At 35.9% G+C, this 8,270-nt stretch overlaps 1 long non-coding RNA gene across 1 annotated transcript; it reads right to left on the bottom strand.

Annotated features, from left to right (window-relative positions):
* Positions 1 to 258: 258 nt before the first annotated feature.
* LOC138913620 (uncharacterized) lies at positions 259 to 1,351 on the bottom strand. Its single transcript, XR_011419428.1, has 3 exons — positions 1,333 to 1,351; positions 912 to 998; positions 259 to 851 (listed from the first exon to the last, which is right to left on the bottom strand). It is a non-coding gene; the product is annotated as an uncharacterized lncRNA (long non-coding RNA).
* Positions 1,352 to 8,270: the final 6,919 nt, after the last annotated feature.

Here is an 8,270-nt window from a genome sequence, read left to right as displayed (position 1 = left end):
ATTTAGGGCGTTTTTCTGGATTTATAGGCGAATTGCCCTAAAAAAAGCAAAGTGCGACCCAAAATTTCCCGGTTTTTTTTATAAATAAAAAACCCGATTTCATTATATTTTTTTTGTTTTTTTTTTTATATTTTTGTTTGTTGTTATTTACACAATTTCTAATTATATACATTTACATACTTTTCTACTTATTCTTATTGCTAAAAGAATTACATCGATCTTAAAAATAATGTTTTGGCTTAATGTATTTTTTGGTCTTTAGGTTGTGTGCTTCCGCCGGAGGGAATTTTAGGTCTTTTAAGGTTTATTACAATAAGTACTGATTATCAAATTTTACTTCTAATTGAAGGCATAGAAATAATATTTTTTTTGGAATGAACAGATTGTTTCTTTAAAATAGTTACAGTTTTATGGTTTTATAATCCTCCAAGAGTTCGGATAAAGCTCTACCTTTCTTATCAGACTCTAAATGAATTTCATAAAACATTTTTTGGATAAATGTCGTGGTTTAAAACAAAAAATATTTTGAAGCACACATCAATACTTTTCAATAAGGTTCGCATTCTATAAAAAAACCTCTGATAGGTAAACTGGAAATTCACCAAGGTCAAAAAGGGCTTGTTCCCACGTTGCAGCTGAATGGTTGCAGTTTCGGCTTTCCGGATTTGCAATTTTCCGTCAATGCCTTTAGATGTGTTTGCAGTTCCCCAACAGTAGCCTTCCAAACCAAGAAACGGCTTCGCGGGTCCGCAACGGTGTGCTTCGCGTTCTTGCTCCCGCCGTCCTTCTTTGTCATTGCTGTCGCACCAACACTGAATGGATCGCAAGCCAAATTAAAGTTGATTGTATCTCTATTAAATAAAAACAGTCTATTTATTGAATGAGAAAAGAAAAATAGAAAAAGCACATACCTTCAGCGTGGCTTTCCAAAGATTTGAGCAGTTTTATTCCCTTACTTTCGCTTTTAAAAAGTGCGAAAAGTGGTTTGCGTTCTCAATCTAAAACAAGAAAAAAAATTGTTAGAAATTAATATAAAAATGCACTACTAACAGTCAGAATTTTCATTTAGCCTGCGATTGCGTTTGCTGCTACTTCTGGAAAAAAAGAAGCAACAAAAGCAAATTTCGGTTACTGACGAAATGACGCAATAGAAATTTTGGGGTTATTTAGGCATATGCACTTGTGAATGCGGTTTGTCCGGTGCATAAACACAGATTTCTGGTAAATATATACATCTGTACACATGTGTGTATTCTGTTGCATCATCTTTTTGCCTCAAGCATTATTTACATATACACATACATATATGTATACTCTTATTAATGTTCTTACTTTGTTCTGCCACACTTCCAAAACTCTGCTTCCAGTCAAATCTTTTAAATTTCAGCTGCATTTTCCTCTGTTACAGATATGTAAATTCAATTAGCTATTAATATCCAAATTGCACAATTATATATGTATGTACTCAACAGAAAACAGAGAAAGAATCGCCTCCCAAGTCTTTTAATACCGTTTCCATTTTTTTACTTTCTCACAAACAAATAGTTACTCAAAAACACGTCATTCACTTCCAAGCGCCCGAAAAATTATGACAAAGTCTAGACAATGCAACTCTTTCTACCCCCACCCTTGCCACTGCAACGGACGAAAAGTAGCAAAGAAGAAGAAAAAGGGTGGACTTCTCTAAAGTCAAATGCGCTCAGCATCAAAATTCATAGAAAAAGGTCCGCCCTAATACACACACACATTCACTTGTTTTGACCTGTCAACCACACACACATACACACATGTATTACATATGTATCCATTAATTGCGTCTTAAAATTTCGTTTGACTCTTCCTTGGTTTTAGGGCAATTTCAGAACATTTTTTTTGCTATTTTGTTCAACGTTTTAGGGCGATTTCGCCCTAAAAAAAAGGAATTACTTTTGGAGGGGACTCATAAAAATTCGCCCTAAAAAACAGGGAAAATTTGCCTTTTTGAAAAAACTAACCCTAAAAAATATTTTCCATGGCGATTTTTCGTATATTTAGGGCTAGCCACCCGTATAATAAGAAAATTTTCCTTAGTTTTAGGGCGACCTCGGTTTTAGGGCGACTTTTCTAGTATTTAGGTAAAAATTTCTATGAGTGTAGTATCCGAAGAGCAGCGCGATGAAAATATATCGAAAATCATAACCGATTTAAATAGTGACGAAATGCAGAAAGAGCTGGCGAACACGTAAGAGATCAGGAAGAGTTTGCTGCATCGAATCGTTCAAAGGAATGGCAAGACACGATGCTTGCCCATTGTTCCAAGGGCTTTTAGATGCTCTGTTATCAAGCACATTCACGAGTCCATAATGCACCTAGGCTGGCAATAAAGCTAGATAAGGTATACGAGCAGTATTGGTTTGAGGGCATGACGAAGTATGTCAGGAAGTTCGTAGAAAATTGCGTGACATGTAAATTGTCGAAATCAGCGTCAGGCAAAAGACAGGCAGAGTTACACCCCATACCCAAAGTCGAAATACCATGGCATACCATTCATATCGATATAAGTGGCAAATTGAGTGGCAAGAAGGACGAGAAGGAGTACATTATTGTACAAATTGATGCCTTCACAAAGTTTGTGTATCTGTACCATACTTGGAATTTAGACTCTGTAAATTGCATACAGTCAGTGAAGTCTGCCATATCGATATTTGGCGTCCCCAGCAGGATTATAGCGGATCAGGGAAGATGCTTCACGAGTACTGAATTTCGCAAATTCTGCTCCACGAATAGCATTGACTTACATGTGATAGCAACAGGTGCTAGCAGAGCGAATGGACAGGTTGAAGGGGTCATGAGTGTGCTAAAAGGGATGTTAACGGCGGTAAAGTCTAGCGAGCGTTCGTGGCAGGAGGCATTGGGAGAAATACAATTGGCTATAAACTGCACCACAAATCGTGTGACTCAACATAGTCCGTTAGAATTGTTGATAGGAAAAGAAGCGAGGCCCATGGGAATGTTGACCATCAATGAAGAAATGCGAATCAATCTGGACAAAGCTAGAGAAAAGGCTGAAGAGAACATTGTTAAGAATGCGATGTATGATAAGGCAAGAGTAGAGAAAAAGCATACCCAAGTCGTTAAGTATAAGATAGGCGATCATGTGTTACTAAAAAGCGAAGAACGACACCAAACTAAATTAGACCCTAAATTCAAAGGACCATTTGTTATTGTTGAGCTGCTTGATGGTGATCGTTATATTTTAAAGTCATTAACTACTAAGCGAATGTATAAGTACCCACATGATAGTGTACGCAGTCTTCCTGATGAGCGAGAGACTTGTGAGATGATGGAAGAGCTTGACGACGCTGAAAGAGGCGTACGTAGAAGCAAGAGATCTGTAACCTAAGAAAGGTGCAGGGTGAGCCATACACAGGGACTAAGTTCATTGTAATCGTATGTCGTATGTTAAGTGGCACAGTAGTGGGTAGCGTCGCAAATGTGCGACAAGAGTCCGATACTGTGGTATGAGCGAAGTAGTATCCAAAAGGTTGAGTTTATGCAGAAGGGAGCATTGTACTCTGATTTGTATGTGAATAGCCTGCTAAACTAACCTTTGATGATCAGTGAATTGGTATCCAGACGATTGAGCTTGGGCGGAAGAGAGCTTGTACTCTATAATGTTATGTTAAAGGATTATCCTGCCAAGTTAACGTCTGATGAAATGTTTAGCGGTGAGGTGTTTGAGCGGAAGAGAGCTCGTACTCTAGTAAGCGAAAACTGTGAATGATTATCCCGCCAAACTAGCGTCTGAAAATTATAGAAATGTAAGCAAATTTGTTTTGGAAATGTTGAGTTAAATAGCATAAATAAAGAGGTCTAGTGTTGACCTGAAAGATTTTGGGTAATGAATGTCGTATCAACGTTGTATTGACTAACACGAGGTCGTGTTATAGTCAGGAGGGTCGTGTCGGAGATTACATTAAAATATCAGATCGGATTATTGATTGTGGATCTCTCAGGGTATGAATTATGCGAAGTAGGTAAGGATGAATGAGGATCAAAATAGATTTGCAAAGAGTGAAAGAGCTTTTGTGTGAGAGCGCGGTGGGGAAGGAGAGCGAAATACCTGCTGAGCGGTTCGCAATAATGAGTAATGAGAAGTGAGGAATAGAGAGCAAGGCAGTTCGAGTTAACCCTTCTGAGCGGACGAACGTGCGTGTTAATTGCGACTCGCTGCGCTGAGTACACTTAGAAAAACCGTATTTCATAATGGCCGACGAACCTGACGGTATAACTCCTACAAATATAAATACAAAAAAAAAAGAAAACAAAACAAAAAAAGATAAAAATACCATTAAAAATATTTCCTAAACAAGAAAGAGAAAACAAAACAAAAAAAAGATAAAAATATAATTATTACTATTTATATTAGCTATTTAATATCCAAAGTTTAGCTTTTTGATACGACCTTTTTTCGTTATAGAGAAGTTTATAGCAAACTCGAGGACATGCCGGCTTAGACACACAAAAAAAAACACACAAAAAGGAGCGAAGAGGCTTCACTGTACATGCATGTTTCATGTAGTTGCCAACTACAATTATCAGCAGTGAAATCGCTGTTTTGGTCAACGATCGAAGTGGATTACCATGCAAGCCGCGCTATAACTGGTTGGGAATTATAGCGTCGCCCGATCGGTAAACTTCGAAAAGCTGATCAAGCCCTTAGTGTGTGTTGTACTTTGTTCTGTCTTTGATCATTATCAGAGTTCCGTGGCAGATTGTGAAGAATATGCATTACTGCATATTTTTAGGCTTATATATAGCAGCCTTTTACGGCATGTTGACCGTTTTTTGTCAACAGTTTAGCTTTTTGATACGACCAAACTCGAGGTCATGCCGGCTTAGACTTCAAGAAGTCCAAAACGTTGGCATTGCATGGTAACCCACTTCGATCGTTGACCAAGACAGCGATTTCACTGCTGATGATTGTAGTTGGCTACTACATGAAACATGCATGTACAGTGAAGCCTCTTCGCTCCTTTTTGTGTGTTTGGCATAATGCCGACGTCTTGGACTTCTTGAAGTCTAAGCCGGCGTGACCTCGAGTTTGCTAAAAACTTCTCTGTATTTAATATATTATTATTACAATTTACATACTTACTGCCAAATTACACAGGCCGACAAAATGTGACATGGGTCGGTGTCCAGGCCTGCCACCATTTTATTTCGATAAATGAGGCTTTTCTAAGCAAAAGTTGCCACTACGCCTATAGTCCATCAGCTCTGGTATTTGCGGTATCTTTAATTTAAGAAAATCACAAATTTTCTTCGTCTTTTGGGATATATCTTCAAGAGTGGTCAACCAATTTTGGTAATCTTTTCGGAATTAAATAGTTGCATGTCTCTTTTATACGGTCGTTTTGGAAAATTCAATCTAACTCAACCACAAGAGGAGGTGGGCGCATTCAAAATTTTAAAGTCACAGCAAAGTTTAAAAATCTTCATTTGTGAACAGCGTTTAAAAATTAAATAAAAATATTTTCTTCTACAATGCATTTTTGATCCAAAGACACCTTATGTCCCTAATTTTTAGGACACTCATCAGGCTTTTGTGTATTGTTTTGGAATTTTTAAAATTGTTTTTCTTACTTCCTTCACAGTGACGATTCACAAACAGTGCCCAAACCTGTCACTATTTTACGTAACTCATAACTGTTTTTGAGCACAAGTGACCCTTGCTTTAAGAATATTTATACATGGGCGTAAGCTAAAAGCTGGAGGGGGATTACACTTCAAGCATTTCAGCCCCCAAAGATTAGTAGGCTACGCTCATGTGCTTATACGCAAACCAAAACTACTTAGATCGTTTAAAATTATGATATTTAAAATTGTGACAGGTTTGGGCACTGTTTGTGAATCGTCACTGTGAAGGAAGTAAGAAAAACAATTTTAAAAATTCCAAAACAATACACAAAAGCCTGATGAGTGTCCTAAAAATTAGGGACATAAGGTGTCTTTGGATCAAAAATGCATTATAGAAGAAAATATTTTTATTTAATTTTTAAACGCTGTTCACAAATGAAGATTTTTAAACTTTGCTGTGACTTTAAAATTTTGAATGCGCCCACCTCCTCTTGTGGTTGAGTTAGATTGAATTTTCCAAAACGACCGTATAAAAGAGACATGTAACTATTTAATTCCGAAAAGATTACCAAAATTGGTTGACCACTCTTGAAGATAAATCCCCAAAGACGAAGAAAATTTGTGATTTTCTTAAATTAAAGATACCGCAAATACCAGAGCTGATGGACTATAGGCGTAGTGGCAACTTATGCTTGGAAAAGCCTTATTTATCGAAATAAAATGGTGGCAGGCCTGGACACCGACCCATGTCACATTTTGTCGGCCTGTGTTATCAACAATACCTAAAATTAAAATTATTCCTGCAATCGAAAATAAAAACAAGAGAAAACGCTATAGTCAGGTTGGTGTCTCGACTATCTAATACCCGTCACTCAGCTAAAGGGCGTGCGAGGGCATAATAGGGGGCGTGGCGCCTGGCTGAAATAAACTTGCGCTGCGTAGGAAGCCCACGAATATGTGTGGGAAATCTCAACCTTCTAGCTTTTGTAGTTTCCGAGATCTCAGCGTTCATACAGACAGACAGACGGACAGACAGACATGGCTAGATCGACTCGGAAAGTGACCCTGATCAAGAATATATATACTTTATGGGGTCGGAAACGCTTCCTTCTAGCTGCTACATACTTTTGCACGCATACAATATACCCTTTTACTCTACGAGTAACGGTTATAATTAATATTAGGTAAGGATGGTATTTTCGGCCTGCAATATTATTAATAGCCAAATCTATTAAAATAGTATGCCCTTTGTTTACCATAAATAAAAATAGGAAAAAAAAAATTTTCTCAAATCTATGGTGATTTTCTACATCTTTTCTGTTTTCAAGAACAAATTTTTTTTATTCAGAAAAATTCTTTAAATTTATTAAAATGTACCGTGTTTTTAATGGCGATTTTCTAGGCCTGAAGTACATTTTTTTTTTAATTTATTGGCGAGATCGCCATTAATTTAAGAAGAAATTTTTTTAGAGCAAAAAAAAATTATTTTTCTAAATTTAAGAAAAATTTATCATAAAATTCTGATTCTATGGTCTTTTTTCCTAGATTCAATAAAACAGTTTCTAAAATTCAGAAAATTTTCTAAAATTAAAAAAAAAATTTCATTTTATGGCGATTTTCTAAAATTTAGGAAAAAACATTTTTTGAGATTAGTGGCATGGATAAAGTTCAATACGATTTATTTTCCACCCATCTTTGCTCTGGTACTACTGAAACACAAATAAAATCAATAAGTTTGCTAGTTTGCGCACCACCTTTTTAAAAAAAATTACCTCATGAGAAAATTTTGGGACTTCGTACTAATATTACTGTAAATACATTGTCGACACGATAAGAGGATCCCAGCGGGAAAGTGAGAAGTTGGTTTTTGTGTTCTTGAAATCCTGTTCCTTTTTGCAGGCGGCGGTGTGGGGATAGATAATTTCTGAGCGTTAAATGGGGTGGGTTTCTGAGTAGCATCAATATCAGGCCACTTATGCGCTGTGTGATTTCTGTGGCACTACAATTATAATATTTTTAACAAAAAAATCACCAACTTATAATATTCAAAAATCCTATGATTTACACCAAAACCAAAAGACTGGTTCTCACATTTAGTTTTAATTTTTAGTAATTTTAAAATTCGTAGAAAAAATATTAATAAATGTTAATCAAAAAAATTAAACTATATAACTATTATCATAATGTCTATAATGATAATATTAATTTATTTTACTCAACATTTTTCAAATAATAATAAGAATAAATGTGGGATTCAACAAAATTATAGAGAAAAGCCACGGTAAGACGATTAAAATATTTGATCACATTTATCAAGGAATTACATTAAATTACAAAGAAAACTATTATTGTTATTTACATTTTTAAACATTTTCTGTGAAATAAAATAATTTGATCGTCAGATCGTGGCCTAAGCCATTTTTAAGTGTTGTTAAAATATAAAAATTCGTTTTGGTGGTATTGATAACACGAAAAATGCCTAATATACCTATAATATACGTAACCTTTAATGATTACGGTCCCTGAAAAGTATTGTTTTAACGAAATATTTATTCGGCGCCAAAGTGTGACCCTACTTTACAACGAAATTTACACCAAATTTATCTGCATTTTGTATGGTATTATCAAGAATATAATGCAGGGTCACATCA

Source organism: Drosophila takahashii, chromosome 2L, assembly GCF_030179915.1.
Source record: "Drosophila takahashii strain IR98-3 E-12201 chromosome 2L, DtakHiC1v2, whole genome shotgun sequence".
NCBI lineage: Eukaryota > Metazoa > Arthropoda > Insecta > Diptera > Drosophilidae > Drosophila > Drosophila takahashii.
This window is presented reverse-complemented; position numbering and strand designations above follow the sequence as displayed.